Source organism: Hyperolius riggenbachi, chromosome 3 (genome assembly GCF_040937935.1).
Source record: "Hyperolius riggenbachi isolate aHypRig1 chromosome 3, aHypRig1.pri, whole genome shotgun sequence".
Lineage (NCBI taxonomy): Eukaryota > Metazoa > Chordata > Amphibia > Anura > Hyperoliidae > Hyperolius > Hyperolius riggenbachi.
The window spans coordinates 286,772,411-286,790,755 of NC_090648.1; positions in this window are offsets into that span (position 1 = coordinate 286,772,411).

The following is an 18,345-nucleotide window of genomic DNA, read 5'->3' on the forward strand; positions in this document are numbered from 1 at the left end:
ACTACTTATCACAATTAATTGATCTATATCTTGTTTTTACCGCCACCAATCATGCTTTCTTTGGGTGGTACATTTTGCTAAGAATTACTTTTTTCTAAATGCATTTTAGCGGGAATATTAAGAAAAAAATGGAAAAAAAATCATTATTTCTCAGTTTTCAGCCATTATAGCGTTAAAATAATACATGCTACCATAATTAAAACCCACACACTTTATTTGCCAATTTGTCCCGGTTATTACACCATTTAAATTATGTCCCTATAACAATGTATGGCGTCAATATTTTATTTGGAAAAAAGGTGCAATTTTTCAATCTGCACCCATCACTATTTACAAGCTTATAATTGAAAAAATTATAGTAATATACTCGCTTGACATGCATATTAAAAAAGTTCAGACCCTTAGGTAACTATTTATGGGGTTTTTTTTATTGTAATTTTTTTTTTTATTAAAACATTTATTTGGTTTTTTTTTTGGAGTGGGGAGGTAAACAGGTGATTTTAAATGAAATTGATTGTGTATATTTCAGAAAAAAAATTATGTAGATGTAGTTTTACAAGATGGCCACTGTGACCTTTAGATTTTTCGTCCTGTGAGAGCTCTCGCTTACAGGAACTGAAGGGGTGCCGTGGGACACAGAATAATTGCGGCTTTTCAGAGAAAGCCGTCGGTTTTTCTTAGGGGGCATAGATCAATGAATAGTATCTGTATTCCCAGTCATTGATCTCAGGGGCAGCGGAAGGTGCCGGGAGCGCGTGCAGGCGCGGCGCCGCAGCAGCAGTGCAGGCTATCTGGACGGATATATCCGTCCAGATAGACCCAAGTGGATAAGATAAGCTCTCTTCTTTGACAAGCTCTCTTTTTTAACAAATCTAAGTTCAATACAACAGGGCTCTTAGTCAATTCACTTTTTTCTCCTAAGTTTTCTACTAGGAGATAAGTTTCATATTCTGTTTAAAATAACTTTTCAGCACTCTGCAATTGAAAAAATACTAAACAGTAGGTGACGAAGTACTGTCAACATTATTCTTAGTATTTTCTTGCTTGCTGGTGGCTTAAAGGGCATTAGCTTAGGAGAAAAAGTGAATTGAATAACGGCCCAGGTGTAAAATAAAGAGAGGGTCACTTTAAAACATGCTTTGTAGATTGGTACAGTTATGAGCTTGTAGCTCTGTGTAGATCTTTCATGCTCAATAATGACATACCTATGTAAGGCTAAAATTAGTAGTTTCACAGGCTGGTTCTACCTTTGCATTGTCATAATGAAAGTATTCTGTTTGCAATTCATACATACCCTATACATTCTACATGAAATATATCCTTCATAATGCAAGCAGCTGCATAAATAGTTCAGAAAAATAAATAGATAACAATATCTTGTGCAGGTGTAATGGAACGCGGAAAAGCCACCGCGTGTATTGACAGCAAGTAGGCTGATTCCGCGTCCATCGCGGCGGTTTGCACGCAGCAGCGTGCGTCTGGTGTGGCTGAGTCTGTTAGTTCACACAGATTGAGAAATACGCGCGCGCGCGCTGAGAGGCAGGACCTTTATGAAGCCGAGGAGGGATCAGCTGACCAGGTTGGTCAGCTGACCTCAGAGCAAGTGACTATTGGTCAATCACTGATGGGTGGTGCCGGAGAGCGCTGCTCTATATATAGTCACTGTTGGTCAGTCTCAGGTTGTCTGCCGTTGCTAACACTTACGTGGAAGCACTCAGACCTTAGTCAGATCCTACAGTGTGTTACAACCAGGAGGACCTGGGAATTCACACTGAGCCAGATTACTTCTGTTTATTATTGTGTTATACTTCAGATGAGTTCAAGGGTGTCGAGACCACGGAACTCACACCCAAGATTAGGGACTTTGCGTTATCATTGTGTTATACTTCAGACTAGTTCCAGGGTGCCGAGACCACGGACCTCACACCCAAGACTAGGGATACTGTGTGTACCATCATATTATACTGCAGACTAGTTCCAGGGTGTAGAGACCACGTACCTCACACCCAAGACTAGGCATTGTTTGATATCTGTTATGACCTACTGCTTTTCTGACTATCCCTCAGCTTTCTGATTCGGTACCTACGCATATCTGATTATCTGTTGCCAACCCTGCCTGCCTTTGGATACCGAATCAGCCTTCTGTCTCTGTACCTTGTCTGTCCATGTGTTGCCGACCTGGCTTGCCCGACCTTGAGAGCTATCTCTCTCCTTAAGAGATAGTCTACAGACCTGCTAGTGACACCCACCTTCAGGTGTCACTCACTCACAGGTCTTTCCTACTTTCAGCCTGGGACTCCACCCCTTTGGAGGTCTCAGGCTGCTGGAAGGTTTTGCACTTCTCAGAAGGCAGTATCGCCCATACTGCCAAAGACCACCTGCTCCTCGGGTGGTCTTACTCAAAGTCATTACTGTTGCACCAAACACTCACACTATATAGGTGTCCAGAGGTTAGTTATACTTGGATTATCTGTGATTCTGCAGATCATCAATAATCGGGTATATATCTGTATTCTTGGTGATACTGCAGATCACCAATAATCAGATTCTCTCTGTGTGCTGACACCGATCGTTACAGCAGGCAAAACAATACAGTGACAGAAATAGCAATACCACTGCTTCTGCAGATGTTTAACATTTTGATATGCATACTATCTGTTGTGCTTAAAATTACATAAAATGGGGATCTGATCATTTATACTACGCTACTTATGTCTTATGTCTATGCATTATACACACATCCGCAGCATGTCCCAGAAGAGAAATCAGGATTTGATCCCTTTGACAACAGTTCATGTTCTGTTGTTGTGCGGAAGCGCGACTGAGCACTGCACATTCAAGTGAGCGGGGCAAGATAGAGGAAAATGCCCCCGACAGTGCTCAGCCAAGTTGATCCGCCAAGGCAATTCGATGGCCAAGGCATTAAGGCTGGTTTGGAGCCACTGCACACATGCTCGATTATTGGCAGAGGCTGCCCCTACTGGCCACCTTGGCTATGAACCATTTAGCATGTGTAGGAAGCGTTACTAAATTTGCTTCTTCTTCATCATAAAATGTAATCTACTACTTCTGTTGACTTTTCAGAATTACTTCTCTAGGCACAGTCTTTACAGATTCTCAATGTTCAGTAATCAGCAATTGAGAAGAGATATATTAATGAGTGTACAAGTCATTTTCACCATGTGGCCTATAGTAGAGTAGAGTGTAAAGGTATGTACACACCTTTGTACACACCTTTGACCTATGCCGCCCATCGGTGATGGAGACCCAAACCTCTTGTGCAACATTGCTGTACTGGCCTGTACAGGCCGTGTCAGCTGTGTAACGGACAATGCATTCTGTGGCTATGCGGGGGGGGGGGGGGGGGGGCTGAGGGAAGAAGGAGCAGCAGCACTTCCATAGCGTCACGTGGCGGGCAGGGGGAGCACAATGGAGTTGGTCGTCACTCAGCCAAGTTGATCACACCTGACTATCCGCAGAGGCCACCTAAGCCGACATTAGTCAGGCATGTGTACGAGGCTTAAAGGATACACCCGAGCTAAAAAAAACAAAATCTACTTACCTGGGGCTTCCTCCAGCCCCTGGTAGCCTAACTGTCCCTCCCCACAGCTTTGGGCTCCCTCCATTGCAGATGCCAACCTCGCTAGGTCGGCTTCTTCTGTGCCTGCTCAAGTGTGGCAGCACCGCTCGTGATCGTGCTCATGTGGCCTGGAGCATTCTGCACAGGCGCAGTACTACTGCACCTGTTCGGAATGATCCCTGCCACCGGAGCGCGACAGCGAGCATTGCAGCCGTGTGATCGCAGAGGATGCCAACCTGGCGAGGTCGGCATCTGCAACGGAGGGACTCCGGAGCAACAGCGAAGGACAGATAGGCTGGCAGGGGCTGGAGGAAGTCCCCGGTAAGTAGATCTTGTTTTTTTTTTGAAGCTCAGATGCAATGGCGTAACTAGAAATCACTAAACCCCCCTGCGAAACTTTGGATGGGTCCCCCCTCCCTCCCCCCTTTCTGCACAGGTAAACTGAGAACCAATGTTATTCAATCAGCTAGTGCACACTTGAATGTGTTTTCCCCATGTAGATAAAGACAGTGAAACACTGCACACATTTTCTCTATATTACATGAGCTTCTGTCATAAAACATACATGTTTTCACACATACAGACACACATGGGCCCGTAATTTTTTCACCTGCTTTTTCTCCTATGTGATATTTTCAAAATTGTCAATTTTCTGACTATCCCTCAGCTTTCTGATTCGGTACCTACGCATATCTGATTATCTGTTGCCAACCCTGCCTGCCTTTGGATACCGAATCAGCCTTCTGTCTCTGTACCTTGTCTGTCCATGTGTTGCCGACCTGGCTTGCCCGACCTTGAGAGCTATCTCTCTCCTTAAGAGATAGTCTACAGACCTGCTAGTGACACCCACCTTCAGGTGTCACTCACTCACAGGTCTTTCCTACTTTCAGCCTGGGACTCCACCCCTTTGGAGGTCTCAGGCTGCTGGAAGGTTTTTGCACTTCTCAGAAGGCAGTATCGCCCATACTGCCAAAGACCACCTGCTCCTCGGGTGGTCTTACTCAAAGTCATTACTGTTGCACCAAACACTCACACTATATAGGTGTCCAGAGGTTAGTTATACTTGGATTACCTGTGATTCTGCAGATCATCAATAATCGGGTATATATCTGTATTCTTGGTGATACTGCAGATCACCAATAATCAGATTCTCTCTGTGTGCTGACACCGATCGTTACAGCAGGCAAAACAATACAGTGACAGAAATAGCAATCCCACTGCTTCTGCAGATGTTTAACATTTTGATATACATACTATCTGTTGTGCTTAAAATTACATAAAATGGGGATCTGATCATTTATACTACGCTACTTATGTCTTATGTCTATGCATTATACACACATCCGCAGAATGTCCCAGAAGAGAAATCAGGATTTGATCCCTTTGACAACAGTTCATGTTCTGTTGTTGTGCGGAAGCGCGACTGAGCACTGCACATTCAAGTGAGCGGGGCAAGATAGAGGAAAATGCCCCCGACAGTGCTCAGCCAAGTTGATCCGCCAAGGCCATTCGCTGGCCAAGGCATCAAGGCTGGTTTGGAGCCACTGCACACATGCTCGATTATTGGCAGAGGCTGCCCCTACTGGCCACCTTGGCTATGAACCATTTAGCATGTGTAGGAAGCGTTACTAAATTTGCTTCTTCTTCATCATAAAATGTAATCTACTACTTCTGTTGACTTTGCAGAATTACTTCTCTAGACACAGTCTTTACAGATTCTCAATGTTCAGTAATCAGCAATTGAAAAGAGATATATTAATGAGTGTACAAGTCATTTTCACCATGTGGCCTATAGTAGAGTAGAGTGTAAAGGTATGTACACACCTTTGTACACACCTTTGACCTATGCCGCCCATCGGTGATGGAGACCCAAACCTCTTGTGCAACATTGCTGTACTGGCCTGTACAGGCCGTGTCAGCTGTGTAACGGACAATGCATTCTGTGGCTATGCGGGGGGGGGGGGGGGGGGGGCTGAGGGAAGAAGGAGCAGCACTTCCATAGCGTCACGTGGCGGGCAGGGGGAGCACAATGGAGTTGGTCGTCACTCAGCCAAGTTGATCACACCTGACTATCTGCAGAGGCCACCTAAGCCGACATTAGTCAGGCATGTGTACGAGGCTTAAAGGATACACCCGAGCTAAAAAAACCAAGATCTACTTACCTGGGGCTTCCTCCAGCCCCTGGTAGCCTAACTGTCCCTCCCCACAGCTTTGGGCTCCCTCCATTGCAGATGCCAACCTCGCTAGGTCGGCTTCTTCTGTGCCTGCTCAAGTGTGGCAGCACCGCTCGTGATCGTGCTCATGTGGCCTGGAGCGTTCTGCACAGGCGCAGTACTACTGCACCTGTTCGGAATGATCCCGGCCACCGGAGCGCGACAGCGAGCATTGCAGCCGTGTGATCGCAGAGGATGCCAACCTGGCGAGGTCGGCATCTGCAACGGAGGGACTCCGGAGCAACAGCGAAGGACAGATAGGCTGGCAGGGGTTGGAGGAAGCCCCCGGTAAGTAGATCTTGTTTTTTTTTTGAAGCTCAGATGCAATGGCGTAACTAGAAATCACTAAACCCCCCTGCGAAACTTTGGATGGGTCCCCCCTCCCTCCCCCCTTTCTGCACAGGTAAACTGAGAACCAATGTTATTCAATCAGCTAGTGCACACTTGAATGTGTTTTCCCCATGTAGATAAAGACAGTGAAACACTGCACACATTTTCTCTATATTACATGAGCTTCTGTCATAAAACATACATGTTTTCACACATACAGACACACATGGGCCCGTAATTTTTTCACCTGCTTTTTCTCCTATGTGATATTTTCAAAATTGTCAATTTTCTGACTATCCCTCAGCTTTCTGATTCGGTACCTACGCATATCTGATTATCTGTTGCCAACCCTGCCTGCCTTTGGATACCGAATCAGCCTTCTGTCTCTGTACCTTGTCTGTCCATGTGTTGCCGACCTGGCTTGCCCGACCTTGAGAGCTATCTCTCTCCTTAAGAGATAGTCTACAGACCTGCTAGTGACACCCACCTTCAGGTGTCACTCACTCACAGGTCTTTCCTACTTTCAGCCTGGGACTCCACCCCTTTGGAGGTCTCAGGCTGCTGGAAGGTTTTTGCACTTCTCAGAAGGCAGTATCGCCCATACTGCCAAAGACCACCTGCTCCTCGGGTGGTCTTACTCAAAGTCATTACTGTTGCACCAAACACTCACACTATATAGGTGTCCAGAGGTTAGTTATACTTGGATTACCTGTGATTCTGCAGATCATCAATAATCGGGTATATATCTGTATTCTTGGTGATACTGCAGATCACCAATAATCAGATTCTCTCTGTGTGCTGACACCGATCATTACAGCAGGCAAAACAATACAGTGACAGAAATAGCAATACCACTGCTTCTGCAGATGTTTAACATTTTGATATGCATACTATCTGTTGTGCTTAAAATTACATAAAATGGGGATCTGATCATTTATACTACGCTACTTATGTCTTATGTCTATGCATTATACACTCATCCGCAGAATGTCCCAGAAGAGAAATCAGGATTTGATCCCTTTGACAACAGTTCATGTTCTGTTGTTGTGCGGAAGCGCGACTGAGCACTGCACATTCAAGTGAGCGGGGCAAGATAGAGGAAAATGCCCCCGACAGTGCTCAGCCAAGTTGATCCGCCAAGGCCATTCGCTGGCCAAGGCATCAAGGCTGGTTTGGAGCCACTGCACACATGCTCGATTATTGGCAGAGGCTGCCCCTACTGGCCACCTTGGCTATGAACCATTTAGCATGTGTAGGAAGCGTTACTAAATTTGCTTCTTCTTCATCATAAAATGTAATCTACTACTTCTGTTGACTTTGCAGAATTACTTCTCTAGACACAGTCTTTACAGATTCTTAATGTTCAGTAATCAGCAATTGAAAAGATATATATCAATGAGTGTACAAGTCATTTTCACCATGTGGCCTATAGTAGAGTAGAGTGTAAAGGTATGTACACACCTTTGTACACACCTTTGACTCATGCTGCCCATCGGTGATGGAGACTGTACTGGCCTGTACAGGCCGTGTCAGCTGTGTAATGGAGTTGGTCGTCACTCAGCCAAGTTGATCACACCTGACTATCTGCAGAGGCCACCTAAGCCGACATTAGTCAGGCATGTGTACGAGGCTTAAAGGATACACCCGAGCTAAAAAAACCAAGATCTACTTACCTGGGGCTTCCTCCAGCCCCTGGTAGCCTAACTGTCCCTCCCCACAGCTTTGGGCTCCCTCCATTGCAGATGCCAACCTCGCTAGGTCGGCTTCTTCTGTGCCTGCTCAAGTGTGGCAGCACCGCTCGTGATCGTGCTCATGTGGCCTGGAGCGTTCTGCACAGGCGCAGTACTACTGCACCTGTTCGGAATGATCCCTGCCACCGGAGCGCGACAGCGAGCATTGCAGCCGTGTGATCGCAGAGGATGCCAACCTGGCGAGGTCGGCATCTGCAACGGAGGGACTCCGGAGCAACGGCGAAGGACAGATAGGCTGCCAGGGGCTGGAGGAAGCCCCCGGTAAGTAGATCTTGTTTTTTTTTTGAAGCTCAGATGCAATGGCGTAACTAGAAATCACTAAACCCCCCTGCGAAACTTTGGATGGGTCCCCCCTCCCTCCCCCCTTTCTGCACAGGTAAACTGAGAACCAATGTTATTCAATCAGCTAGTGCACACTTGAATGTGTTTTCCCCATGTAGATAAAGACAGTGAAACACTGCACACATTTTCTCTATATTACATGAGCTTCTGTCATAAAACATACATGTTTTCACAGATAGAGACACACATGGGCCTGTAATTTTTTCACCTGCTTTTTCTCCTATGTGATATTTTCAAAATTGTCAATAAAATACCTTTTAAACCACCAGCAAGCAAAACAATATGCAAAATAAGTTTGATAGTACATTTTCACCAACCTTTTGGTACTTTTTCAGTTGCAAAGTGCTAAAAAGTTATTTTAAATAGAAAAATGACCTCCTAGGTGAAAAAGTGAATTGCATATGGGCCCATGGTGTGCAGAAAACACATATAGAAAACTGTCAGATGACTGTGCTCCCAGCCTCAGCTTATTACACCCATTCTGTCCATCTCTGATGCAGCAAAACTGGCTCTGTAGACTTCTCCAGCTTCACTAAAGTACAGAGCACTTGAGAAGGGGTAGAGAGGTTGTTGGCTGGGCACAGGGGCGTAGCTTGGGGGGGGGGGGGGCAGGGTAGTACATGGGCCTCCGGGCGCTGGATCCCTAAGGGTGCCCAGCCGTGCGGTGTCCTTTTTTAAAAAAAAAATTCCCCTAAGTAGCTTGCTTGCCGGGCTGGGGTCTCCCTGTGAGCTCAGTGACGTCCCCGTAGCTGCTCAGAGTGGCAGAGCCAGCCTGATCCATTTGCTCTGAGGAGGAACCGAGGAGTCAGGAACAGCTGCGACTGTGGATTGTGGAGCGGGAGTAGAGCGAGCGGTCGTAGCAGAGCCAGCAGCCAAAACCAACTTGTCTCTGCAAATGCAGAGACAAGCAAAAATGTCCTCCTCCGAGTCCGCCCGGTGCTCCCTCCCCCCCCCCCCCCCCCAGGAAAAGAAAGAATGATCCGGACCGGAAGAATACAAAGGCTACAGTGCCTTATGGTAAATCACTCTGCTATCAATACTGCAACACTGTTATAAATTTTGTGGTTAATGCTGTATGGCAGCTTTTGCTTGTCACCACCTGCTGAAGTGGCCTAGATAACCCAGTATGAGTGCACGTCTGTGTGTATATGGGGTCGACCTCAACTGCATCAGTCTATTTTAATTGTTTTTAGATTGCACATTTTCCCTGATGGACAGGTGCAACCTGTCTGACACGTGAAACTATCTATCTATTGAAATATTCTGTTTTTTCAGCTTTTGTGAGGCTCATAATTGAAACATCCTTTTGTTTTTTTCTCCGCATTTTCTTGGTTTATTACTCTGTTTCTGAGCCAACTTCCATGTTATATAGGTGGATGAGAAGTGTTGTCATCACCACTCTACACATAATAGAATTTCTATTGAGGAACCCTTGAACAAAAGATTTTTTTTTTGTTGCCAGCAGGGAGTACATCACATGGCAAGTGGCGCAATGCTATGGCCAGGTGTAAAATGTAAACGAAAGCGTACCTGTACTCAGAAGAGTCAGAACTTCCTCTCCGCTCCAGAGGAGTAGCTATGGGTGGGCAAGAGGGGACAGATGTCCCCAGGCACAGCACTGTAAGTGGGCTCAGCACAGCCGCTGCACCTCCACATGCATGAGAGGCGGCTTGCTGGCTGCCCGAAGTGCCCCTGCTTCTCTTCCTGCCTCAGTAGAAGAGTGCAGAAGCATTACAGCAGCAGAAAAAGCGGGGCACGTCTGGCTATTTAAAGGGTGGCACATCTGGCTATCTGAACAGGGGAAGGGGGCACACCTGGCTATCTAAACAGCATTTGTAGATTTGACTTCACCCATGACCACGTCCACATTCTGATGTGTGGCTATGCAAATTTTGTCCATAGGGGGCGCAAAGACTGTCTTTGTCCCCGGGCGCTGAAAACCCTAGCTACATCTCTGGCTGGGCACTGTACACAAGAGCCTGCTGCACACTGAATAGGGACTGTCTACAAATCTTTATCTGCAAAACATTGTATAATTCCTTATCAGTAGCGGTGCAGTCCAGATGTAGTTATTAGAACAATTGTGAAGAGAGCAGAACATTTTTTTTCTCTCCATGCCCTTAGTTGTCAGTTTCTCAGGACAGGGAAAATAAACGTATCCCCTGAGGGGTCCCCTGTGACTTCTCAGCCCTCCTGCAGCTGCATCCCTTGCAGGGTCTATTGTTACACCCCTGCTCAGATATATCCTTTAAAGAGAAACTCAAACCAAGAATTGAACTTTATCCCAATCAGTAGCTGATACCGCCTTTTGCATGAGAAATCTATTCCTTTTCACAAACAGACCATCAGGGGGCACTGTATGACTGATATTGTGGTGAAACCCCTCCCACAAGAAACTCTGAAGACCGTGGTACTCCTGGCAGTTTCCTGTCTGTGAACCTTGTTGCATTGTGGGAAATAGCTGTTTACAGCTGTTTCCAACTGCCAAAAAATGCATGCAGCAGCTACATCACCTGCCAACAGTAAAAATATCATCATGTAATAAATGTCAGAATGTATATCAGGGATATAAAAGAGTTTACAATGGGCAAACACTGACTAAATCATGTATACATAATTATTGTAAAAATGAAGCACTTTTTTTATTACATTATTTTCACTGGAGTTCCTTTTTAAGAGCTCATATTGTACAAATTCTACATTGCATTATTAATTAGGGTTTCAGTTTAAGCTAATCAAAGACACTTTATTATAAGAACATTACCACTTTAAAAAATCTCATTAATTCAGAGTATTCCAATCTCTAGCCTTTAGTTTCCGGCATTTGCAAAGACAATCTGACCTGACGTGCTTGGGCCATATAGGTTTCCACACAGACACCAACTATAAAACAAGTTACAGGTGTGTATATAGCTAAACCATGATGATTCAGAGCTGCCAGACTTTTCTGTTACAAAGAAGGAAACCAGGTGCACTTTACTGTATTCTGTTGGAGAGAGCTGAACAATTATACAAAATGTTACATTTCACAAGTCCACTCTCTACAAAAAATAACTATTATATCATTATGTATTATAGTTTTACATTCATTGATGGGAATAATTCTGTGTTATATGACCCTTATATAATCCCATCAAAAGCAGTGTTCAGTGTTCAAATGTAGTTCGGCACCATCAGTAATACAGCTCTTTAGTAAAACATAGTTTTTATCTATGAAAATACAATGTTTGGTTGTATTCAGCAGCAGCCCACTGTTTCAGATTACCACCAGTCTTTCTTCAAGCTGACCAGCCATCAATATGAAACACTCACCGCTCTAAATCATTTTAAACTAAAAGTGTGAGTGAGCAAGGCAGAGTGAGCAATCAGAAGCAGCTCTGCCCCTCTTGAACCTGAAAGGGAACTGTCACAGTGAACAAGGTCCTACCTTTAGGATCATATAACTCACCTCTATACATTACCATTAAAAACTGTTCAGGACCAGAAACACCCCTTACTAGGCTCATGGGTGTCAGGGTGTTTCCTCTGGCCTATCAAAAGCCTCTCTGTACTGCCAGCAATATCCTTGATTTTGCGTTCTTATGTTGCTTGGATATCAAATATGCCTGATGAAGGCTCTAACTCTCTGAAATCTCATTGAATATCTAGTGGTATAAGGTGGTAAACCAGTTCAAGGCTTAAAGTGGACCCAAACCAAACATTTTTTTTTAATTCAAAATATTTAGTTACACCATTCTGACACATACAAAGATAAATAAACACTCCTTCAAGCCTATGAGCATTTCAGTGCATACTTTTCACCCTTCTCTTTTCATAACTAGGGTTATACAGGTGGCAGCCATTAACAATTCCTCCTTTGCCGGACACCATCTACTCCACCAGTCTGCCGGATTCTGTCCCGGCAATATGAAAGGAAGGGAGGGGTTCCTCCAATAAATGTAAAATATTTTATATTTGTCATCGTGCAGCTGAAAAAAGGCTGCTATTTATTATTATAATTTAGAAAATAGATTTTATTTCTGAAATCTTGTATTTTTTATTTGGGTCCACTTTAATATCAGGGGATACTGCTGGTTATTTACTTGATCTGCTTGAAATCCAACAGTGTACCGCTATATTGATAGTCATGTCTATTTTATTTTATTTTATTTTTATTTATTTATTTATTTTTTAGGGGGTGGGGGTAAATGTTATTTGGATAAAAGTTGCCTAGAATTGTTTTTGGAGATATGCTAGCCAAAACTATTAGGGGGCTAGTGTGGCTTGGGAAACAATCTAATTATGTTATTTGGTGTCACAGTGTCTAATTACGCTAGTTGGGGAACATGCTTCCCAAGTATGCTATTTAGGGACAGGCTGGCTAATAATAGTATTTGGGTATCGCACACTGACTAATTTTGCTATCAGTTGTCTGATACAGATGATTCATGGTTTGCTCCTTAACTTTTCTTTGGAGGCGGGAGGAAGCCATAGTTTTGCTGGGGGTGAGGGGCACAGTGATTTCTAGTTATGTTCCTGCTTTTGTCACAACTTTGTTTACACTAGACTCTTGCTGTCAACTTCACAGAGATTGGGCTAAATCGGAAGATTATTCTGTTGAAAATCTGTTTGCAAATTCAATCATGGGACCAAGAGATCCCCCAAGAAGCAGAGTGGGTTTTTCATACAGTCTGAAAACAGTTTTCAAATCTTGATTGTACTTATTATTATTACTTAGTATTGATATAGCACTGACATCTTGACGTGTTTAAATCCAGACTGAAAACCTACCTGTTCAGCAGAAATATAACTTTTGTTGTGTGAATACTTCATCCTACTACCAATTACTGAATCTGAGAGAGCCTAAGCGCTTTGAGTCCTATGGGAGAAAAGCGCTATAGAAATGTTATTGTATTGTATTGTATTGTATTACATCTTCTGCAGCGCCATACAAAGTATATCTTATTGTCACTAGCTGTCCCCCAGAGAAGCTCACAATCTAATCTCTACCATACTCATATGTCCATTATAATCTAGAGCCAATTTTAGGAGGAAACCATTTCACTTATCTGTATGCTTTTGGGATGTGGGAGGAAACCAGAGTGCCCAGAGGAAACTCACGCAGACAGTTGAAGAACATACAAACTCCATGCAGATAGTTCCCCCCTGACTTGCTGCAAGGCAAAAGTTCTATCCAGGATGCCACTATGCTACCCGACTTTTTCACTTTATGATTAGATAACATATTTGCATAGTGTTTTCCCATTTCTGAGCTGTAATTGTAGGTGACATGTGCCTTCTTAAAACAGAAGGACATTTGCAATAATTCAGCTATAAGTGAACATTGGTGGTTACCCACACTGCTCCACTACTGAATATGCAAATTATCCCTTTCCCCCTTGTAAGCAAGGCAAGCATCCAGAACCGCTGGTGTATAGCAAGCCTATAGCTTTAAATATTACACAGCCACATCAACCCCACATGTAGACAGCCTGTTTCAGGCTTTTGGTCCTCATCAGTACATGGCAAGGATTGATATGGCTGTATGGGATAGGGCTTGGACCAGTACAACAGAGTAACCAATCAACTCAGGGTGACCCAAACCAATGGAAAGGTGTACTTTGAAATGGACATCTGTAGCAAAAGTCGTACTGACAGCCAGCCACATCCATGCCTTTTATGTAGGTCGCAGTAATTCTAGTATGGATCATGCAGATTTCTATGTAAGGTGCACGACTCCCTTTTTTGACAACTGCGTATTGCCAGGTTTAAAAATAAATAAAACATAGACTGTCTGTTGCCAGGCTAGTTCTGGCAGATAGCCATTATTCTGCAGGGTCAGAGATAGGGTAAAACTGCTGGCTTCAAATTTCACAGTCTCTACTTGGCCCTGATTTTTCATACCTTATCAATGAAATCAATTTTCAGCCCTAACCAAGCAAAAAAAGTGCTCAAAATCAGTTGTCCGACAATTAATTTAAGTTTGATTTTACTTGTTATACTTATTTTTCAGTGCTTTTTAATTTGCTTGGTGCTAAAATGTAGGTTGTAGATAGATACAATGAAAAATAGAAAGAATCTCTTGGAAGAAGCTCAGAAGAAAACTTTATCTATTGTGGTGGCTGGTCCATATCCATATCTAGAAAGTGACACTCCTCGAAACATAGCAGCATCAGACATCGGTGGCTCTTGCATCCATTGGCCAGTTACATGTCGGTGATATAGGTACTGTATGGGAATTTTGTTCACTTCAAGCTTGATTGACAGCTACTCATGGCATGGCCATCCTGTATCCCCTCCTGTTACGCTCTATGCACACAACAAGGCCTTTTTGTGGTCACTTCTGGATGATTGGTGGTTTATATGAGTTCTCATGTTATGCTATTCCATTTTGTTTTTGTAGATCCATGCCTTTAGCAGGCTTTGCCTTGAAAAGGGGACCCTGTGTGGTCCCAAATTGTTGGCTTTATTTACTGTTTAAAGATTGTTATAGGAAGTGCCATCTTTCTCTTTTGACAAGCATGCAGCCAGTCATGTCAGTTATGACAATGATGTCAGAATGAAACACCTGATCTGCTGCATGCTTGTTCAGGGTCTATAGCTAAAAGTATAAATGGCAGAGGATCAGCAGGCTAGCCGGGCAACTGGTATTGTTTAAAATGAAATAAATATGGCAGCCTCCTTATCCCTCTTACTTTAGTTGTCCTTTAGCTCGGCTAAATATGATAATGATAATCTCACTAATATTATAAATGCGAAAGTTTGGATGTTTGTTCAGTCACGCAACAATGGCTGAACAGATTTGAATGACATTTGGCACACACATAGTACATTACCTGGAATAACATATAGGATACTTTCTATCCCCATAACCAATAAGAGGGAGGAGACAAATACAAATTTCACTGGGAAAATGTAAACTGCAACCATTCTTACACTGTTAGGGTTCTCAAACTTTGCACAGTTGGTCACTTGGTGACAGTGATTAATATTCAGAAAAGTGGGTGGAACCTACAAAAGCCAATCAAAATTCACCTATTGATTTTCAAGGGGAAAGCTTAATTGCTGTCAATCTTGCACTGTTAATCGCACAAACCTCAAACCTGGTACAGTTGATCATTAGGTGACTGGGGTTTAAATTCAGAAAAGGGGTGGAGCCACAGGCAATCAGATTTGTTTCATGTCAACGTAAATTATTGATGCCAAAGACCGCACAGCTCACAAACTAGGTCATTGAGTAATTGAGTGTTATGGTTAGAAAAAGTGGGCGGAGCCAACACCAGCCAAATACAAACCCGGGCAATGCCGGGCCATCAGCTAGTAAGGTTATAAGGAAAGAGCTGCTAGCTGGGTGCAGCTAAGCTGTAGGTACTGTAGAAGAGACAATAGCCTTGGATGAGTGGGAAGCATGGGCTCACTCGGAAGACACCTCAGTAGAAGGTGATTGAGGTGCACAGTGATGCTCTTGCATTGGATGCATGAATGAATGTGGGGATTTCTCAAGTGAAAGTAATAAGTCAGAGTTCAGCATTAGAATTCCCTGTAGCATAAAGTGGACATAGCAGTATTCAGACAAGTGGGATCACATGTTCTTTTTTGTTTTGTATTTTTATTCATTGTTTACGGTTTCTATATTTTTTACATTGCTTGTTCTTTGAAGAACTCAGTGGTTCTTTGGGGGTCTTCCATAACATGAACCAGTTGCCTTGTCTTCTCATTAAATTATGGCTGCATTACATTATTTTTAATAACTTTTTAACAATAATTGTGACATCTTCCTGTGTCATGGTGCAGCAATCAGCTGTTTTCACACAACATGGTGCCAACATTGATACTTTTCTATAACAATGGGTAAAGGGGATGGAGCATGTAAACAAGTGTATAAGTAAATACTGCTATAAAGAGCTAGACAAAACATTGGAGAGAGTCACTGTGGCATGTTTGCTTCCGGTGATAAGGACTATGTGTTTGCAATCTTCAAGGGAAATGACAGTGATCAGCAAGAACTGTCACTACCTCTTCTCCCTCCACATACACACAATGCTAGAATCTTGCTTGATGTTGATGATGCTGATGACTGTCATATAGAGCAGCTGTCTTTTCTATAGGTACTTTTATTGCCCAAATCTGGCAACTTTCCTTTTTGACTATGGGCACCTCAAGAAATGTAATTCCTTCTGCTCTTGAACCAGTTATTTGTGATTACACACATTTCTCCCCCAGGATTCTATATCTCCTGAAAACAAGGTCATCTTGCAGTCAGCTAGGAGCAGGTTAGATAAGAAAGAATTTACCTTTCTAGCTAGTACAATTAAAGTAGCGCTCTTTCATTTTATCTGTGTAATCCCTTTCAATCTTTCTTGGATACCATTCACTAAAGTCATTTCAATTTTAGGACACTTGATAGCTATTCTTTTGTTTTGCTGTCTAAGAAAAGTCCTCAGGGTGTCAGTCTACAATTTTCAGGAGATGGATCTGTAAAAGCACTATTACAGTTTGTATGTGACTGAAGGTGTTGATTAGTGAAATTTGGCTGACAAATGGTTGATCTTGATGACAGATAATGTTTTAGATCTTACGGCTTATGAGTTACCCTATAGCATGCGACGCACGTGTCAGTTTTTCATTTAAGCTCTAGATGTATTGGGGTTTTTTATGCAATATCTTTCTATAAATTGCTTTTACAGCACAGCTGAGTTTGCTTTTCATCTTTCCGTGGATACAATAAAAGGACTGTATTATTTAATTCAATCTTCAGTATTCGTAGTCAAAGGCATTATGTTAATATGCTTCTTGAGGAATATCTTTTGGCTTGTGCAAAGGTTTAAGGCTGCGAATATCCTGCTTCTGCATCATAAAGAAGAGTAAAGTAAAATGCTAAAATATATAATTAAACACCCATTTTCTTAAGTCAGTGAAAGTGTGAGTAGCTCATCAGTGTGACATCTCTGATCATGGATAGTATAGCTGTAAAATGTTATCCTGCTGTTTCTGTATTCATGCAGAGATTAATTTATGATAATAAAACATTAGACTATTCTTCTGCAGATGGCCCACTTTATGAGACTATTCATCATAGTTATGTTTGTGGATTTCTGGCTAGATGAATGATCTTAAAATATGTTTTTTCTTTAACCCTAGAATGAGCTATTAATTGCATGTCCAGGTCCAGAATTATGGAGGGTAATAACATTTTGACACTTGCCTTCTTTAAAGGCAAACTACACATTAGGCTCCTTCTCTGCTTCATGTGCTGCACTGTAGTGCGTGGTATAGAGTGTAGAACGGATCCATTGTTTTTAAATGGGTCCCTTCTCGCTTCCTCTGCTGCAGCGCACAATGCCCTGCTGTATATATTTGTAGCAGAAACTTAATGTGTTGCCATTTCTATTAATGAATGGCATATGTTCAGCAATGGTAATAATGTCTGTTGCATTAAAATCCAAACCAAGGCACAATTATTGCCTAGAGAAAGGCTACAACGTAAATCATACTCACAAAGTATTTCAAAATTGATTACTTTCCAATTGAATTCCAACCAGATAGGGTTCTATGGGCTTGGCGTATAGGACCATAATTGAGCCCTGTATGACTGACTAGCGTAGTACATGGGCATAGCAATAGTGGTTGCAGCAGTTGCGACCGCATCAGGGCACTTGGGCCAAAGGGGCCCTGAAGGGCCCTCCCTCAACTGCAGTATTAGCTCTCTATTGGTCATGTGCTCATAATAATGATTTCTATAGATACTTTGAATAGTGGTAATTATTAACACACTGTTCCCCATTCCCTTCTTGCATCTCTGACACTGTAGTTGCCATTGGCAGGTTTTGGTGCACTGTATAAATTGTTATGTATACAGTGCTTGGGGGGTCCCATTGTAAAACTTGCATCGGGGCCCGCAGCTCCTTAGCTACGCCACTGGCGTAGTATGTCACCTCTCCCCCATTCTAGGGACAGTTGTGGCTGTCATGTGTCCTGCGTGTGAGCTGCCTTCCTCCAGCTATATCTGTTAAGTCTTAGCCTGACACCATCATCAAACTGGAACCCAGAACAGAAGACCCTGGCTGGAGTGGAGGCACTGGAGCACTGCAATTGTTGATGGAAACTAAAGTGATGAGATGGTGATGTTAACATGAATAGAGATGGGACC